Below are 20,158 nucleotides of genomic sequence, written 5' to 3' on the forward strand. Positions count from 1 at the left end.
TGTAGTCACCATGCCATATGTTAGATTCCCAGAACCTATTCACCTTAGAGCTGAAAGTTTGTACCCTTTGACCCACCTCTCCCATTTTCCCTAACCCCCTAGACCCTGGAAACTACCAATGTATTCTCTGTTTCTGTGAGTTCAACTTTCCAAAATTCCCCATATGAGTGGGATGATGCAATATTTGCCTTCCTGTGTCTGGCTTATTTCACTTAGCACATTGCCCTCAAGTTCACTCACGTTGTCACAAACAGCCGGATTTCCTTCCTTCTTATTGTGGGATAATATTTAATTGTATATATATCACACTTCCTTTACCATTTACCCATTTACAGACAGGTAGCTTGTTTCCATGTCTGGGGTATTGTGAATGCAAGGACCATGGGAGTGCAGACATCTCTTGTATATATCTCCAGAAGTGGGACTGCTGGATCTTATGGTAGTTCTACTTTTAAGTTTTTGAGGACCCTCCATACTATTTTCTGCAATGGCTGTACCAATCAGTTTACAGTCCCACCAACAGGTACAAGCGATTCTTTTCCCCCGCGCTCTCACCAACAGTTAGGTTTTGTCTTTTTGATAATAGACACCATCACAGGTGTGAGCTGATATCTCATTGTGATTTAGATTTGCATTTTCCTGATGGACGAGTGATATGGAGCACCTTTCCATATACCGTTGGCCATTTGCATGTCTTCTTTGGAAAAAAATGTCTATTTAAGTCATTTACCCATTTTTAAATTGGGTTATTGGTGTGTGTTTTTATTGAGTTGTATGAATTCCTTATATGTTTTTTGATATGAACCCCTTATCAGATATATGATTTACAAATATTTTCTCCCTTCCCATAGGTTGACTTTTCATTTTGTTGATTGTTTCCTTTGCTTACTGAAGCTTTTTAGTTTGACGTAGTCCCACTTGTTCATCTTTGCTTTTGTTGCCTGGGCTCTTGGTGTCATATCCAAAAAACGTCATTGCCAAGACTAATGTCAAGGAGCTCTTTCCCTATGTTTTCTTCTAGGAGTTTTATGGTTTCAGGTCTTACATTTAAGTCTTCAATTCATTTTGAATTATTTTTTATTAATAGCGTAAAAGTTTCAATTTCATGCTTTTGTATATGGATATCCAATTTTCCCCAACACCATTTGGTGAAGAGATTATCCTTTTCCCATTGTGTGTTCTTGGTCACTTGTCGAAGACTTTTTGACCGTATATGTGTGAGTTTATTTTGGGGCCCTCTATTCTGTTCCACTGATCTATTGTGTTTGTTTTTATACCAGTGCTATACTATTTTAAACACTATAGCTTTGTCATATAGTTTAAAATCAGGAAGTGTGATGCCTCCAGTTTTATTCTTTTGCTCAAGGTTGCCTTGGATATTTGGGGTCTTTAATGGTTCCTTGAAAAGTTTAGGATTTTTTTTTTATTTCTGTGAAAAACGTCATTGGAATTTTGATAGGGATAGATAGCATTGAATCTGTAGTTTGCTTTAAGTCATATAGGCATTTCAACAATATTATTCTAAACCATGAACGTAAAATATTTTTCCATTTATCTGTATCTTTAATTTTATTCATCAATGCCTTATAGTTTTCATTGTATAAATCTTTTACCTCCTTGGTTAAATTTATTCCTGAGTATTTTGTTCTTTTTGAGGCACTTCTAAGTATAAATTTCTTCTAAATTCTTTCTCCCTTCCCCTTCCTTCCTTCCTTCCTTCCTTCCTTCCTTCCTTCCTTCCTTCCTTCCTTCCTTCCTTCCTTCCTTCCTTCCTTCCTCACCTGAGGATATTTTTTCTATTGATTTCTAGGGAGAGTGGAAGAGAGAGGGAAAGACAGAGAGAAACATCGATGTGAGAGAAACACATCAAATGGTTGCTTCCTGCATGAGCTCTGACCAGGGCTTGGGCCGGGGAGGAGCCCGCAACCAAGGTACATGCCTTTGACTGGAACCAAACCGGGGCCCTTTGGTCCGCAGGCCGATGCTTTATCCACTGAGCCAAACCGGCCAGGGCTAATTTATTTTTCTGATAGTTCATCATTAGTGTACAGAAATACAATAGATTTTTGTGTATTGATTTGTATCCTAAAGCTGTACTGCATTTATTAGTTCTAACAGTTTTTTTGTGAGGAGTCCATCTCTCCTCCTCATGGCATCGGCTACAGTGGGTCTACGGGGGCCGGAGGCTCTAGATGGCTCACTTTCACAGCTGGCTTCTCCACGGGGAAGTTTGGACTTCCTCAACGCATGGTGGCTGGGTTCTAAGAGGGAACATCAAAGACAACAGCCGACAGTTGTGTCGACTTTTAGGGCTTAGCCTTAGGAGTCCTGTGGTGTCACTTCAGCCAGAGTCACAAGCCCGCCCTGATTCAAATGTAGACTCCACTTCTTGACAACAGGAGTGTTAAAGCCACATTGTAAGAAGAGCCTGTGGGATGGGTGATTCTATTGTAGAAATTTCTAAAAAAACAAACAAAACCTGCACAGTTCTTTACCACTTCAAATCTACTTTGGTAACAAGTAGGGCAATAAATAATAGCAGTTGTTGAGCAGGTGCTTGTCTCACTGTGGGCTCCTTGCGAAGAGGGGCTGTGATTCACCCATCTTTGTATGCCCCGTGCAGAGCACAGAGGCGGATGCTGAGGGGCAGACCCTTGTTTCCTGCCTAGTTAATAGCCCATAACAACGTCACCTTTGTTCCTTACCAACAAAGCCCTCACTCTGTTTAGGAGGCGAGGTGCTCCAGAAAGGGGGACCCAGACCTAGGAAATGAGTCAGGATTGGCCTAAAGTGTTTAGGGCCCTCATATTACTCTTTCCTGGCTTATTGATTGAGTAATGGCCATGTGATCTAATTCTCCCCAAAGAGATGTAAGAGAAAGTCTGCTGAGAAGAATTGTGGAAAAAATGTCTCACTCTAGACAAAGGGAAAGAAAGGGTTGCTCATGGAGAAATCTCACCTTCCTTCCTACCTTTGGATGTTGTGGTGTGTGCATACTATGTTTGCAACTCAGGTAGTCATCTTGAAGTCATGACCGTATTTCCATGGGAATCTCAAAAAAGCCGACTGATATTTCTGGGGCTGTTTAACTTCTAGTTAACCAACTTCTAGACCTGCCTCTCTCCAACTTCTTGTTATGTGAGGTAATTAATGCCTATTATTTAAAGCCAATTTTAATTGGCTCTCTTGGCTGTTATTTGCAGCTGAAAGCACCCTTATTGAAACAGAGCTCAATTAATGTTCATAGAATTGAATTGCAATCCCCTGATTTGCCAATTTACTTTGTAGACTGTGCCATGCTCACGAATAAGTGCAAAGGCTTGTAAAATCTCATTTCTGTGACCACGGTCCCTCTGAGTTTCTTCTGTGAACCTCAGGGACTTCAAAGTTGGATGGCCTGGAAATGCCTCCAAACCAGAGTCCTTTGGCCCATCTAAGTGCCAACTTTCCTGAGGCAATTTCTTTTTTGGCCCAGACATTTAAAACACAATAGGCCTCTGGGTGAGCTGGCTTCTTGGCATTCCCAAATCTTGCAGCTGAGACATAATGACTAACTACAGGCGATTAGAGTGAAGTTCCTACCGAGGGCTTTGAATACACGGAGAACGCAGCTGGGTGGAGGCAGGTCTTTCTGGCATCAACCCTGGGAAGCTTTGCCAAAACACCTGTAAACTTTTCTGGGCTGTTCCAGCAAAACCTCCCACTCTCAGGAAACATGTCCCCCATGTTTGGAGCATAATACCTTGGCTGGTGTATTCATTGGACTTGTCAAAAGTCCCCACAGGCAGTTATTATTTTTAATAGCACATTTTTTACCCCTTCCCCCTGGGGATTCTAAATAAGGCTCCAGGGCCTTCGCCAGAGTGTTTTTTCTGATGGAATTGGATGGTGATGAGGCGAAGTGCTATTGGTAGGTAACGTATGGAGCCAGGTGGATGGGGTTTCACAACTTTCATTTTTGTCATCTCTACAAGGATTGTCTTAATCTCTAGGGACCCACAATGACTGAAACAGTTCTTGTCCTAGAAGATCTTTAATCATGAAGACAAATGTGAATTTCAATCCCTTCTCTGAGCCTTCATAGAGTTTTACTCAAAACCTTTGAGTTTGTGACCGATGTGAAATCTTTACCCAGGAATCGGGGTTGTAAGGTTTCCCAGGCATCTAATCACGCTGACACATTACTGTGATTGGATGACTAGAGAAAGGTGAAGTTATTTTGATTAAGGAGTTTAGTTTGGTTACCTGTCTGAAATAGACATTGCCAGCACCTTGCCTGGATCCCATTTATCCTGCTGATGCACCACCTATCCCTTAACCTGGTATGAGTGTTGGCTGCTAATGGCTTATCACTGTGTCTTTCTGTAAAGAATTTATCTTCGTCAATAGGAGCAACCTCAATGGGAAATGACCAGGAGGGTATGGTCCTACAGCCAATGATCTACACTTATAAAAGGGTAATATGCTAATTAGACCGGATATCTTCCAGACGTCCATCTGGACAAAGCTACAGTGGCTGTGAGGGCCGAGGGCTGGTGGCATGGGAGAGGGAGAAAAGCCGCCTGCCCATGGTCCCAGGCGCCTGCGGCCGGCCTGGGCAAAGCCGCCCACCCACGGTCCCCTGTGGCTGCGGCTGGCCTGGGTGAAGCCGGCCTGGGTCCTGGGTGCCTGTGGCTGGCCAGCGGGAAGGAATCCCGCGTCCTGGGTGCCTCAGGCCAGCTGGAGGAGGGAATCTTGGGTCCCGGGTGTGGGGCTGAGGCAGAGGCAGTTAGGGGTGATCAGTCCAGCAGGGGAGCAGTTAGGGGCAATCAGGCTGAAGGAGGAGCAGTTAGGGGCAATCAGGCAGGCAGGCAGAAGTGTTTAGGGGCGATTAGGCAGGCAGACAGGCAAGTGGTTAGGAGCCAACAGTCCCGGATTGTGAGAGGCATGTCTGACGGCCGGTTTAGGCCCGATCCCACAGGGATTGTCGCTCCTCCCTCTTCCCCCACCGCCACCCCCCATGCACGAATTTTGTGTACCAGGCCTCTAGTATGATATAAAAGTCTTGTCCTGCTGCCTTAAGGTAGGACAGCACTGTGATGCCATTCAAACTCCAGAATTTCCAATGGAATCAGACTGGAGCTAGACTGCAGCTGAAACCACATCTTTGTGCTGCCTCTTCTGTGTCCCTTACTTCTTTACAGGCTTTACCTTAAAAAGTAACCACTTATACAAGAATCCCCATCTCGGTCTCAGCAAAGGAGAAGGACTGGCTTTGTTGCGATACTCACTTCGTTGCGGTGGTCTGGAACTGGACCCACAGCACCTCCGATGTATGCCTGTGGTTGGTTTCTAAATTCTCTTCCAAAACCAATCCTTCTAACAAGTCCTGGCTGAATGGAGCTAACGTCCCCTCACTGGACTGTGCATTCCTCAAGGTCTTGGAGCTCAGATGTATAGTCATCCAACCCAACTGCCTAACAGGACCAGCTACACAATTTTCAGTGAAGGCTCATCAACCCCGGCAGAAACAATGCCGCCTGGTAGGTATGACACACAGGACCCATTATGAGAGGACACTCTGTAAATCAGTGAGTAAGTCCACCTTACGTCAGTAAATCCCACGCCTCACCCACTTGTGTTTGTGTAAGTTTGCTGTGAGATTTCAACCACGTCCGAACAATCTCCTGATGGCTGTGATGAGTCAGGTTCTGATGCATGCAGTCACGACCAGGGCTGCTTGGTGAGTCACATCCTTTGTGAAGGATGCTCTGGGGCAGAGAAATAGGCAGCCCTCCAGGACACACTGCTGATCCGCCTCCCCGCTGTGTGGTCAGTGCCCCAGGTCACAGGAACAGAGGGCCTGGAGGCGAGATCCGAGATCTGAAGGGTATTAAGGGATGCTTGCTCCACGGGGTAGCTCCTACTCTCTTTCTTCTTGGGTAGGAAAGATCAATCGCTCTACATATTCTGGCAGATGGACCTTTTGTCTCCCTCCACTCTCAGAAGATTCATTATGATGAGGCTTCTGCCATGGAAATGTCAACATTTGCCTCCAGTTCTTGGTGAAGTTTTGAAAATAAAGTTTTTGTGAGGGATGTGATACCCCCTGATATTCAAAAGGCCGCACCAGCTGACATTATGCATTTCTGGTCAAGAACCAGAGGCTCATAGGACCATGCATCCTAGACCTTTAACAATTTAACTCCCTAATTCTTTAGCCCCTTCTTTCCAAGACTCTCAAATGCAGAGTCTCTGCAGAAATTCCAGCAGATTCTCACTCTCCCTTCTACCTGCACTCCTACCTGCCTGCCGCCTCCTTCTCCTCTCTCCTTTCTTTCCTCCTTTACCTGCTGGTACTTGGCCCTGCTGATGCAGTTTAGATACTACCCAGGCCTCCAGGAGCTTATGTTTCCTGCTGTTATCCCGAACTGAAATCCCTTCTCTTCTTTACGTATGTATCCAACGCCTTTGCCAAGCCCAGCTCAGGGTGGAACCCACCCACAAAGGCAATCGTTCCAGCCTTTGATCACTCATTCAAACGGCATTTGCTGAGCTCCTGCTCTGTGCTATGTATTTGCCGTCCCACGAGGAAAAAGTGGAGGTTCCTGGTCTCATGGAACTTATACTGTAGAGGGAGAGAAAAGAACAACGGAAAAGTAGATGAGAAAATATCAGGTCACAATAGTGGTTCCAGAATCTCTACACAGGTTCATAGGTAGAAATTCAGCTGTGAAATTATTTAGAATACATTGAAATTTCCTTAAACTAATTTTCCTGGTAAGTTAATATATATATATATATATATATATATATATATATATATATATATATATATATATATATATATATTTGTTGATTTCAGAGAGGAAGGGAAAGGCAGAGAGAGATAGAAACATAAATGATGAGAGAGAATCATTGATCGGGAGCCTCCTGCACACCCCGCACTGGGGATCAAATCTACAACCCAGGCATGTGCCCTGATTGGGAATTGAACCGTGACCTCCTGGTTCATTGGTCGACACTCAACCACTGAGCAATACCAGCCAGGCTTGCCTGGTAAGCTTTAATGTAAAAAATTGATAAGATATTGGCAGGACCTGGGAGGGGGAGAGAAGAATGGGGAGTTGTTTAATGGGTACAGAGGTTTAGTTTTGCAAGATGAAGAGTTCTGGAAATGGATGGTGGTGATGTGAATGGATGGTGGTGAAGTGAATGCAACAATGTGAATATATTTCACCCCAGAGAAGTGTATACTAAAAGTGGTTAAGATGATAAATTTTGTTATGTGAATTTTGCCACAATTAATAACAATAATGAAAAAACAAAGAAATAGATAAGAGTTTACTGTACTTTACACATGAGATTGAGAAAATATCAGTGGTCTGTATCCACACCCATGATTGTGGGAACTGAGCTGTTGGTACCACCTGTCAGAGGGTGCTGAGTACCATGAGAAAATGCAGCAGGGGTATATGTGAAACAGTGTCTGACCAATTGGAGGTCAGAAAATCCTCTCAGAGCATCATGCTAAGTGAAATAAGCCAGTCAGAGAAAGACAAGCACCATATGATTTCACTCATATGTGGAATCTAATGAACAAAATGAACTAACAAGCAAAATAGAGAGACTCATAGATAGAGAGCAAACTGCCAGCTATGGGAGGGCCTGGGTTGGGGGGGGGGGGAGAGGGGGAGGGATTCAACCAAAAGACAAAAAGTCATGGACATGGACAACAGCGGTGATTGCCAGGGGGAGGGGGGGATGGATTTGGGAGGTGGAGAAGGGAGATAAATAGTGATGGACAGAGAAAAAAACCCCAACAAAACAAAACTTGACTGATAAAAAAAAAAGGCAGTATGTTAGAGACAAGGCAAAAACAAACAAAAACCCCACACAAAACAAAATAAAACAATACCACAAAACCCCCCTGAGTTTATGATAATAACCTGAGAGATGGATGGCAAGAGGGAACCAGGCATGTGCTGATGTGGGAACAGAACTGCCCACAGAAGGAAAGAGCTAAGGGAAAGGCCCCAAGGGAACAAGCTTGGAATGTTTCAGAAATGGACAGAAGGACCTGTATGGCTGAGGCAGGTGGGGCAGGGGGCTGGGGGGTGGAGGGGAGGGGGGTGGGGGGAGGAGGGGCAGATTGGTAGGAGACGGGGCTGGGGAGCGGAGCAGTCCTCCTGGAACACAGCCTTGCCCACGTGTTTCCATATTGTCTGTGGCTATGTTCATGCTACTAGGGCAGAGACAGAGAACATATGGCCAGCAAAATGAAAACATTCACTAGACGGCCCTTTACAGAAAACGCGTGCTGACCTATGCGTTAGAGTTAAAAGAAGGAAATTTAGGAAGGTCACTGTGGCACCATGCCAGGTGGAGGTTTGTCACTGACCCTCCAGCTGTCTCATAGTCAGTCTGAGTGTTCAGCTAGACTGAGGGCAGCGACACTGTGTTGTTCCCTGTGCCGGGTTGGGCCCGAGAAGGCTGAGGCAGACAGGCTGAGGGACTTAAGGTCCTAGAGCTTTAAGAAGTGGAGCAAAGCTTGGAATCTCCATTCAAGTAACTTCACAGCCCAGCTGCCTTTGATCAGAGAAGCATAAAATGCCTCTGTATTCTGGAACAAAATGAAGTCAGTGAGCCGAATGCCAGTGATATAGAGAAAGTATGCATCAAAGGGAGCTATTTTTAAATTATTGGTTTTGGTAAAAAATGACCAGGAGTGGAGTTGACCTCCAAATATCATGACTTCCTTCAGTCCCTGGGAAAGTAGTGTTATGTACCCCAAGATAGATGGTGACGAGTGGGGCTTGACAGATACAGAATTATACTCAGAAATCTTCAATTGCTTTCTTTTTTTTTCCATTTGTTTCCTTTTTTTTAAAAAAAATATTTTATTGATTTTTTACATAGAGGAAGGGAGAGGAATAGAGAGTTAGAAACATTGATGAGAGAGAAACATCAATCAGCTGCCTCCTTCACACCCCCTACTGGGGATGTGCCCACAACCATGGTACATGCCCTTGACCAGAATCGTACCTGGGACCCTTCCGTCCGCAGGCTGATGCTCTATCCACTGAGCCAAACTGGTTAGGACCATTTGCTTTCTTTAAACCAGCAGTAGAGTGTGTTGAGTAACTTACATAATCAAAAGAACTGTTTTCACATAGCCTCCCTGCCAATTTTGACACCCACAATACTTGACCTGTTCCAGGGAAGGAAGCTGAGATTACTAACATGAAGAAGAAGAAAAGGAGAAGCTGGATATTTGAACCGAGAGGGAGATTTTGCCAGGCCTGAACATTTAGAGGGTAACATTTAGAATGGGATTTTCCAAAAAGTGAGTTTTGGCTAGCTGCGGCAAAGTCATGCATCACGAGAAATGACGTTGTGAGCTGTAAACAGTTTTTAATTTATACAGGTAACATTTAAAATGCTAACTAGACCTTAAGATAATTGCTGGAAGTTAGAAAGCCCCTGCTGGGAATTCTTCCGGTTTCTGTGGAAATGATTCAAAACACACCCGGATCAGGGACAGTGTTTCTAACTTTGGTTTGGACTTTGGCCGACTTGGGTCTTGACTTCTGCAGAGCCAAGGAACTGAGTTACTGACGCTTTTGGTCATTGAAATCTAAAGACTCCAGTCTGTAAGCAGAGTGAGAACTCAGCCCAGCAAGGGAAGGTTTCAATCCAGCTCTTGTGGCTTGGTCGCTTTCCTTCATTGTCACCAGGCCTGATTTTGTGTATTGATCGCAGGTCACTTAAAAAAAAATCACATAGAAATTTCCCCCCTCCATTGACGATATATTCCACAGTTTTTCAGGTACTGTGTTTGTTCAACAACCAACAAAAGTGTGAGGGCCTGCCCTGTGCTGGACACGGCGCTACGCCCCCCAGGACATGGGGATAAATAAGGCTGACAAGGTCCCTGCTCCAAGAGTTTATGGGGAAAGGATAAATTAGCATACACATACATAAGTAGGTAACAGCAGATCCTGGATGAGCATTACAACCAGCTTGAAGCAGGGTAGTAGGGTACAGTGAGGCGAGCAGTGGAAGTTTAGATAAGGTAGTAAGGAGCCCCTGAGGAGGACATTGCGTTTGAGCCGAGACCTGGATGATAAGAGATCTCCATCTACCTGAAAATCAGAGGCCAGAGTGTTCCAGGCAGAAGGACCAGCAAGTGTACCGCCTTCTTCTTTGAATAGATCTTTATTGATTTCAGAGAGAAAGGGAGAGGGAGAGAGAGATAGAAGCATCAATGATGAGAGAGAATCATTGATTGGCTGCCTCCTGCACGCCCCCTACTGGGGATCAAGCCCGTAGCCTGGGCATATGCCCTTGGGCCGGAATCAAACCTGGGACCCTTCAGTCCGCAGGCCGATGCTCTATCCACTGAGCCAAACTGTCTAGGGCCAGCAAGTGCGCCTTCTAAGAGCTGGGGGTAGAGGGATGAGTAGGTCTCACAGGTTTCTTAAATTCTTTCTCCAAACCTGTTTCAAAACAGCAATGGTAGTATGTATATACTCTAGTCCCAAATGCTTCTGAAAACTTTTGTTGCCTTTTTTTTTTTTTTTTGCCAAGGGTGTCACGTTTAGAGCATTTTTCTCGAACTGTGGAGATTCGCCTTGCCACTTAGGTGTCTTCCCTCTCTCAGGCCTTTCTCTTCTGTTTTGTTGTTTTTGTGGACTTTGGAGTCAGAGCTCTCGGTTCAAATCACACCTCTGAGACTTAATACGCCGTGTGACCATTGGCAAGTGACTGAACCTCTCTGAACTTTAGTTTCCTCATCTGTAAAATGGGGACAGTAACAGTCCCTGCCTCACAGGGTGGTGTAAGGATCAAATCCTATGATGAACGTAAAGCTCTTAGCCCAGGGGTTGGCGTATACCAGGTGTACCGGTTAAGGTGGATTTTGTAATCAAAGAAAACACGGCAATTTCAAGAGAAACATCAAAAGTGTTTCATTCAAAGTAATGTCCATCGCTAGCTACACATTTCCCCCATCTTTCAGGTAATTTGTGGATACTGTCCCAATAGAACTTTTCTTGTTTTGAGGCAAACCATTCAGAGACCCAATTTTCCACTTCTTCGTACATTTTGAAGCGCTGCTCAGAAAGTGCGTGTGCCATCGATCGGAACAAGTGGGAATCTGAAGGATCAAGGTCTGGTGAATACCGCGCGTGGGTTCATACTTCCCAGGCAAGATCTTTTAACGTGTCTTTAACTGGTTTTGAAGTGTGTGATGGTGCGTTATCATGAAGCAAAATTACTTTGCCGTGTCTTCTGGCTCATTCTGGTCGTTTTATGATTAAAGTGTGGTTCAAATTGACCTGGATGTTCCTTGTCTTTCACATCGAAATCATCACTTTGAAAGTGTTTAAACCAGCGTTTCCAAGTATCTTGAGATGGAGCATGTTCACCATAAGCTTCCCGAAGTATACAATAAGTTTTTCTTCAAAATAAAGTAATGAATTAAAACTTCCCACAAATGCTCTTTTTTGGGCATGAAATTCGACATTTTTATTGACTTTTTACAGAGAGGAAGGGAGAGGGATAGAGAGCTAGAAACATTGATGAGAGAGAAACATCGATCAGCTGCCTCCTGCACACCCCCTACTGGGGATGTGCCTGCAACCAAGGTATATGCCCTTGACCGGAATCGAACCTGGGACCCTTCAGTCCGCAGGCCGATGCTCTATCCACTGAGCCAAACCAGTTAGGGCCGAAATTCGACATTTTTAAGCGTAAAAATATCTATGATGTTAACACCTTCAGAAAATTTGACATATGAAGTTTCGAAGCTTATTGTCAATACAACAAAATAGCATACATATCAAATCGCATGTATATCAACATATGTGTAACTCCATCTATTGAAAAAAATCCGCATCATTAACCGGTACACCTGGTAATACTTGCTCAGTAAATACTAACAGCAGACACATTTACTTAACTCCTTACAGATTTCAAAGTGCGTTCACATTCTTGTAATTCCCATGAAACCCAGTGAGATACACTTGGGTTCAGAGTCAATATCAGAACCAGAGCAGAGAGAGTGAGAGAGGCTGTACTAATAATATTGGGGCCCCAGAGGCCTGGAGGGGCCCTGGAGCCTGACTGTGCTGTGAGTCCTGTGTGCAGATGCTTAGCAGATGTTTAGTTCTTCCCTGGGCTGAACCCAGGAGCTCCCCCACCCATGGAAAAGGTCCTCATTGGATCAGGGAGAGATCTGTGCAGGAGCAGACATTCAAGGGAAACCAACGCTCCTGGTTCACCTGGGACTGAGGCATTTCCTGGGATGTGGGCCTTTTAGTAATAAAACGGCCAGGATCAAGCAAATTGGGACAATTGATCACCCCTGATTTCCCAGGTGGCTACTGGAGAGCTAGAGGGGAAAAAAGCTTCAGTGGTGCTTGGCACTTTTCCTCTCTTTGGATGAGGGTGCTGCCTTCTAATGCCAGGTTTAGCTTAGGAAGTAGGCGCATGCTTGGAAAGAAGCTTATCAACTGTAGGATAAGGACTTCCAGGTTGAGCCCTAACCGGTTTGGCTCAGTGGATAGAGTGTTGGCCTGAGGACTCAAGGGTCCCAGGTTCGATTCTGGTCACGGGCATGTACCTTGGTTGCAGCAGGTACATACCCAGTAGGGAGGGTGCAGGAGGCAGCTGATCAATGTTTTTCTCTCATTGATGTTTCTAACTCTCTATCCCTCTCCCTTCCTCTCTGTAAAAAAAAAAATCAAAAAAAAAATCAATAAAATATATTTTAAAAAAAGGACTTCCAGGTTGCGATATAAGCCAGAGTAGAAGAGGGCGGCGGTCATCCAGTAGAGTGGCCCCCAGCCACACGTGGCTATTTGCAATGTGATAGGCCGTTAAAGTCACACTGGATTTCTAAGTCTTTTTTTTTTTTAAAAATATATTTTATTGATTTTTTACAGAGAGGAAGGGAGAGGGATAGGGGGTTAGAAACATTGATGAGAGAGAAATATCAATTAGCTGCCTCCTGCACACTCTCCACTGGAGATGTGCCTGCAACCAAGGTACATGCCCTTGACTGGAATCGAACCTGGGACCCTTGAGTCTGCAGGCTGACGCTCTATCCACTGAGCCAAACCGGTCAGGGCTGGATTTCTAAGTCTTAATACCAGGAAATAAAAAGGATGTAAACAAACCTCATTAATAACTTTTGTATTGATTACATGTCAAAATGATATTTTGAATACATTGGGTTAAATAAAATGTTACTAAATTTCCAAAGAAGGCGGTGACCTAGCAAGACTTTCTTTTTCTGTCCCTGCGCTCAGAAAGTCACTGGTCGCCGCATGCACCCTGGGGCATCAAGAGACCAAGGAAGAGGAGCACGTAGAAAAGCGGCTCCTGCGGAGACCCGGCTCAGCCATCGCGAGGCCCTACGTTCTGTGTCGTAGGCCCTGGCTCCTCAGCGTCGGCCTGGGCCCAGCTGTACCGGCATCACCTGGGAGCCCGTGAGAAATGCAGACCGAGCCCCTGCGGCAGGCCTGCTGAACCAGCCTTAGCTGAAAAAGCCCCCAGGTGAGTCATATGCACATTAAATTTGAGACACCCTGGCCCAGGTTCTTCAACTTTGGCGGGTATCAGATACTCCTAGGGCAGTGGTTCTCAACCCTGGCTGCACATTAGAATGACCTGGGAATGTTTTTAAAATCCTGATTTCTGGGCCTCATCCTCCGGAAATTCTGTTTCTTTGTTACTAATGTTGTGGCCCCACCCCATAACAAAGAAACAGAATTTCCGGAGGATGAGGCCCAGAAATCAGGATTTTAGAAAGATTCCCAGGTGATTCTCATGTGCAGCTGAGGTTGAGAACCACTGGCTTAAAAGATCAGCTCTTTGCAGCAGGTGAAGGCGGGCTCTCTTCAGCAGCCGGCAACCTCCCTGCTGCGTGGCAGGCGCCGAGGTGGGGCGCAGGCGTACGTGTCTGCCGTTGCTTTGACTGCTCAGTCACGACGGAAGCCTGTCTCACCTGCAGTGGCAAAGGGCACTGTGCCCTGAGCCAGGCCTGTAAATCTGCCCCACCTGGAGTGCCAAGTCCGCAAGTCCATCCTTCGGCGAGGTGAGCTTGCATGCTGGGAAGGAGTCATTGGGAGGGGGAAGAGTTTGGAGGTTTGGAGGGAGAATGGCCTGGATTTGCGGTCCTTCCTGTTCATCCCACTCGGAGTTCTGGTCTGAGGGGCCTGAGGACCGAGTCCAACATGACTCCTTTACTGGGCAGATGCCTTGGGAGATAGGGCGGGGGGGTGGGGGGTGGAGGGCACAGCTAACTACAGTGTCATATGCAGCATCATGCCAGGGTTTGACACTGGCGGACCTAGAGTGATGGGGAACGTGTAACAGGAGGAGGGAAACAAGGTGTCAAGGTTAAAGTTATTTAATTTGCAGTTTGCCTTTGGAGCTGTAGCAAACGCCCAGCTCTCCTCTGTTTGCACTCCAGGCCCCCTCTGGTGTTTGCTGCAGCCCCGACAGCAGTTCAGGAACCCTCAGACCTGCTTGCCACTGGCAGTGTTTTACCGGAGTTGGCTTTCTGCCCGGGGCTTTCTCCAGCCCAGGAACTTCGGAGAGTAACTCCCTCAGGGACAGCCCTCACCAGTGCGAGGAGGGCTCGTGGGTAGACCCTGTAGACTCTCATCTCTCAGGGGCATTTCTGGAAGGTGCTCTACGTTTCTCGGTCGAGGGGGGAAATCGAGCACCCATGGCCTCCAGCGGCTTCAGTGGTGCACCCTGACATTAGCGTTTCCTTCCTGTCTCCCTCTTCCCACCTCCTCACCAGGTTTTCTTGGGTCATCTTCCCAATAAAATACCTGCCGCCAAACCAGAGCTCAGGCTCTGATTCTCGGGGACCGAAATCAAGACAGGAACACGCCCTGGTCCCTTTATCTCTTTCTCCAACCCTCAGTGTAAGTGTGTACATAGTGTCACGGAACCTCCCTACCATTCTGTTGGGAACAAGCACCATGGGTTTCTGTGTGTGCTGACAAGCTTTCCAAGGCCTGTTGTGATATCATCATCTGTTGTGATATCATCTGTTGCCATTCGTTCATGGTTTGACCTGTGCTGTAAAGACAGGCCAGTGTGCGACCAAACTGGGGTGAGGAGCTCAGTTACCTGCCATGTTGGTAGAAAATGCTGACTCACGGAAGCAGTAACAATGAGAATTATCTCCCCACATCCCTCCTCCCTCCTAGTTTTCTTGAATGCTTTTTTTTCTTTACATAATTTTATTCACTTTTTATTCAGTTGTCTGTCTTGTTGCTGTTTTCTGTTGCTTCTTTGCTCCTCTATAACCCTCCTGTCAACGTCTCCCACGACTTCTTTGACTAATGGGACTCGCAGCATCTGAGGTCTGGTTTTAGAAACCACGTGGACGGTATGGGAGGCGGAATCGCAGGTGCAGGGTCTATACTGAATGCCCAGCTTTCCAACCTGTGGAGGCTGCCTCTTAAAGGCATTAAGTGCGTGCATTTGTGTGGAAATGCAGCAATGGAATGGGAAGTTCTGGGTCTCTCTATTTTGATTTCCAAACACAGAGACCTAATATTTTTGAAACATCTGGTAAAATCCAGGCACTGCCTTGGGTGAGGCAGTTCACGGACTTGTTTTCATTTACGCCTCAGTCACCATGGGAGGTAGGAGCACTCATTCCCATTTTACAGACGAGAAGAATGAGACTTAACCTTAGATGACTTGTGCAGGTTCATGAATCCTCTGACTGTGTTTGAGCTGAGGAGCATACAGTGCTTGATGGGATAGTTCTTGAATGTGTCCCATGACTCCTGAGACCTGTGGTGCATATTGTCCCCGCGGTGCAAATGTGGAAACTGAGGCAAGGGGTGGCACTGACTCTGACGCATCCAAGATCAGAACTGGCAAGTCGACCAGGCGCATCAGAAAGAACTAGAGTCGGAGCACACATTGCAGGTTTAGCTGCGCTCCTGCCTGGCGTTTGGATCTGAAAGCTCAGAGGTGAGTTGAAAGATGAAGGCTTCATCCAGCTTAAAGAAAAAAAAAAGCCTATGTGTGTGTCTGGCTGATTGCAGCCAATTCTCTGTTCTCTGCACACTGTGGTTTTAAAAAATGCATGATGGACCACGCTTGCCCAGTGCTGATGTTTTATTCGGTTTCATGTGGTGCGTCGGATGCCTGTTCTGTCATCAGAGGCCATTTCCAAAGGCACCATGTGAGAAGTGATGTAATACTCAGAAAAAGGGCTCTGTGTTGCATTTTACATCTACTGTCAGCATCCCCATTTATTCGGATTTGGTTCCTAATGATCTTGTCCCCTTTGATCGGATCCTGGGTCAGATGTGTAGTCAAGACGAGTTCAGAAGGGAGCTTCTTTAATTGTTTTGGGCTTTATCTCTTGGATTGGCCAGGGTTGGCAGGTGGAATCCAGGGCTGGTTCATTCATTCAGGGACCTCCTAGGCCAGGCACTTGGGATTTCTGGTGGAAACCGGTCCAGGAAAGAATCAGAGGAGAGGGCTCCTGGTAGGGTGGGAGGGTCCCAGCAGCTGAGCACGCCATGGCCGGCTGCAGTAAAGCATTGTGTCTGGGACGAGTGCTTGACTGAAAAATGGGAACCACTGAATCCCAGTTACTCTGCCTGGGTGACGCGTAGGGATGTGAGCATGAGAGGAGGAGCTCTTCTTTGAATCACCATCCTGTTGTCTAGGAGGTGCTTTTTTTGTTAAAATCCCTTTACCTTTTTCACCCAGCCTTCCAACTCCCCTCCCCTGACAGCTGTCAGCCTGTTTTCTGTATCTATGAGTCTGTTTCTATTTTGTTTGTTAGTTAATTTTGGTCATTAGATTCTACATATAAGTGAAGTCATATGGTATTTATCTTTCTCTGTCTTATTTTACTTAACATAATACTCTCCAGGTCATCAATGCTGTTGCAAAGGTAAGATTTCTTTCTTCTTCTTTTTTTTATGGCCGAGAAGTATTCCGAGTGTAAATGTTCCACAGCTTTTTTATCCACTCGTCTGCGGATGGGCACTTGGGGCTGCTTCCAGGCCTTGGCAGTGTAAGTAACACTGCAGTGAATATAGGGGTGCATGTATTCTTTCAAATCAGTGACATGGAGGACACAGAAGGGAAGGGGGATGGAGAGAGGGAGGAGAGGGGGGTACCGGGTGAGTGTGAAGGACGGGGGTGCAGGGTGCGGGGAGGGTGAGAGACTGGTGGTGGAGGGAGAGGATCGGAGGGAAAGAGATGCTGGGAATCTGGAACCGAAAGCCACAGTCTCTGCTTTCAAGGTGCTCAGTGTGCAACAGGGAGGCTGACGGGTCACGTGGATCCAGTCAGTGCCACCAGGAGGAGGGCCTGCACGGGGGGCGCCCCGCATGGACTGGGTGGGGTGGGGAGTCGGGACAGTCTTTGGAAGGAAAGCCGGGCCTTGAGGGGTGAGCAGGAGTTTGTCACATCCTTCTGGTTCTCCGAGTGCGGCGCGGGGCATCCCGAGGTGTGAGTTCAGCCCTCGCACGCTCCTGTGACTCCCAGAGTGCGGCCGGCTCCAGCACAGGGCGTGTGCAGGAGAAGCAGGGAGGCAGCTGGAGGGGGTTGGGTGCGAGGCAGGTTAAGCACTGTATCCCAGGGCATTGGCCAGCGTTGGCTGTTGTATGTGCTAAGCAGAGCCCAGGCGGCACGGCCTGAAGGAAGAGCTGTGGAGACCGGCCGATCCTCAGCTCGTACTTCCCCCTTCGCCAGTGACAGCCGGTGCCACGTTCCCAAAGGCCCCTGAGCCACACCACTGCCCCACACAGTTACCAGAAAACACAGCACACACGCCTCCCCTGCCCTCAAGCCCCACAGCTAAGTGTTTGCTGTCATTGTCCGGCAACGCCACAGTTTTCTAGCTTTTCTTTGACATTTTAAATTTTTTTATTTTTTTCAAGTTCAGGGAATGACTTGCAGTTCTTGAGGTGTGCAGTCCAGAGTGCATGTCTAATTTATTCAACTCACCCAGAGACACTGGAGATAATTACAGTGGGAAATTCCATCTTCTGAAAAAACCTCTTTGCTGAGAGGGTTATTTCGCCAGGCTCTCTGTGGGACTCTGCGCCCGTGGAAATGAAAGAGCCCTTGACGTACCTGCCGGGGCGGTTTTCGGGCTCAAAAGCCTGAACTTCATCAGTGTTTCTGGAGATGTGAGACTGATGCTATAGCATGTTTTCCAAAATTCAGTTTGAAAACATACAACACATTCAGTAATAGAAGGCCGTTTCAAACTTAACATTTCTCTGTTGCACTGCTGAGTTTCCAGGATCTGAATACCCACGACAATCTTGGCGGCGGGTTGCAATTAGAATAATGAATTACTATAAAAATAATTTGTACTTATTTTCCTATCTTTGTAACCTTTATGAAGGTCACATATATACAGGGGAAGGCACCGACCATCCATATACAGCCCAGTGAACTTGTCACTAATTGGTTCACCCATGTCACCAACCCCCCAGGTCGAGAAACAGAACATTGCCAGGAGCACTCCACGAGTGCCCTGGGTCCCCACCACCCTGTTCCTCCTCCTACAGTGACCCTGTCCTGACTTCTGGCACCACTGATGAGTTTAGCCTCACTCAGAAATATGCTCGTAAGACTTGTCCACGTTGAGTGTAGCTGTAGTTCGTTTATTTTCTTCACCGTACAGTATGTCAGTGACTATACCGGTACTATAATTTATTTGTACAAACCACCGTGAATGGCCGTTCGAGTTGTTTCTGCCTATTGTGAAGAGTGATGCTGTGAGCATTCTTGTTCACAGTAGATGTGATTTTTATAAATTTAAAATTTCACCGTCACTGTATTAGCATTTTTCAGAGAAACAATAAACAGGTGTGTGTGTGTGTGTGTGTGTGTGTGTGTGTGTGTGTGTTTATTTATTTATTTTGAAGTGGCTCACCTGATTTGGAGGCTGCAAGTCCACCATCTGTAGGGTGGCAGGAAGTCCTGGGTAGAGTTGCAGTTTGGTCTTCTGGCAAAATTTCTTCTTCCTCCGGGCAGGTCAGTCTTGTTCCGTTCACCTAAGGCAGTGGTCGGCAAACTGCGGCCCCTTCAGTGTGGCTCTTCCACAAAATAACCACTTGCGGGCGCGCACGTACAGTGTGATTGAAACTTCGTGGCCACACTCAAGGGGCCAAAGAGCCGCAGTTTGCCAACCACTGACCTAAGGCCTTCAACTGATTGGATGAGGCCCACCCACATTATGGAGGGCAATCTGCTTTCACTCAGTTCATTGATTTTCATGTCATTCTCACCCTAAAACACTTTTACAAACACATCCAGAATAATATTTGACTAAATACCTGGGCACTGTGGTCCAGCCAAGTTGACACATAAGATTAAGTGACAACACTTATTGAATATCTGTTATGGGATCTCTCCTGTGCTGGTGCTGGGGTGGACAAAGGATGGTGAGGTGGCCCTAGAATATAGTGTATTGTTAGAAAATTTGAGGTATAGTGAGGCCAACAGACCAAGAGACGATTGCCCTTGAAAAAAGGGTGTTACAGTTCCCAGGAGGAGGCGGTATGTCATGCCCCCGGGTGCAGAGGGGCACAGGAGGAAGCAGCAGAGTCCATCAGGGCCGGAGGAAAAGGAAGGAACTGTGGTGAGAGCCTTTATTGTGGTTTCTGAGATGCAGGGTGAGCAGGGTTAGGGTTGGCTAGCTGGAATAATTTCAGTGAGCTCTGGGGCCGAGGAGCTGTCCCTAGTTTCCTGGTTCCTGGCCCTGGGCTGATTAGGACAGGAGGCTGGTGGTCTGGAGTGTGGGAGTCCTGTGAAGAAGGTGGTTGGAGGAATGGGCTCTGGGTTGGATGGTTTGTACACCCTTTAATGAGTTGTTTATTATCTCTAGGAATTGGCTAGCCTTGGGAGGGGCAGCTCTCCAGGGTCAGATGTCAAAGCATCAGAATACAGAACATAAAAGCCGTGGTGAATACAGGGGGCGGGGGGCAGGCGGCAGGCGGAGGAAGACCATGTAGTGGTAGGGTCGGGGATAGAAAGCACGCTGGCATGGGACGTAGGGAACCTAGAGTGCGTCATTAACGAAGGATTCTGATCACATCTGGCTATAGCGAGGCACACTTTAACGGAGAACCCGCGGCTCAGGGAAGTTAATCAGGTCACTGGTAGT

General features: G+C 46.6%; 1 long non-coding RNA gene across 1 annotated transcript in view; it reads left to right on the forward strand.

The window, feature by feature from the left end:
* LOC132215343 (uncharacterized) overlaps positions 1–20,158 on the forward strand; it is a 382,955-nt gene that overhangs the window by 54,486 nt on the left and 308,311 nt on the right. The window contains exon 2 of the long non-coding RNA XR_009448504.1: positions 13,293–13,539. This is a non-coding gene — a long non-coding RNA (uncharacterized LOC132215343). The remainder of the gene's footprint in view (positions 1–13,292; positions 13,540–20,158) is intronic.

Source organism: Myotis daubentonii, chromosome 14, assembly GCF_963259705.1.
Source record: "Myotis daubentonii chromosome 14, mMyoDau2.1, whole genome shotgun sequence".
Taxonomy (NCBI): Eukaryota; Metazoa; Chordata; class Mammalia; order Chiroptera; family Vespertilionidae; genus Myotis; species Myotis daubentonii.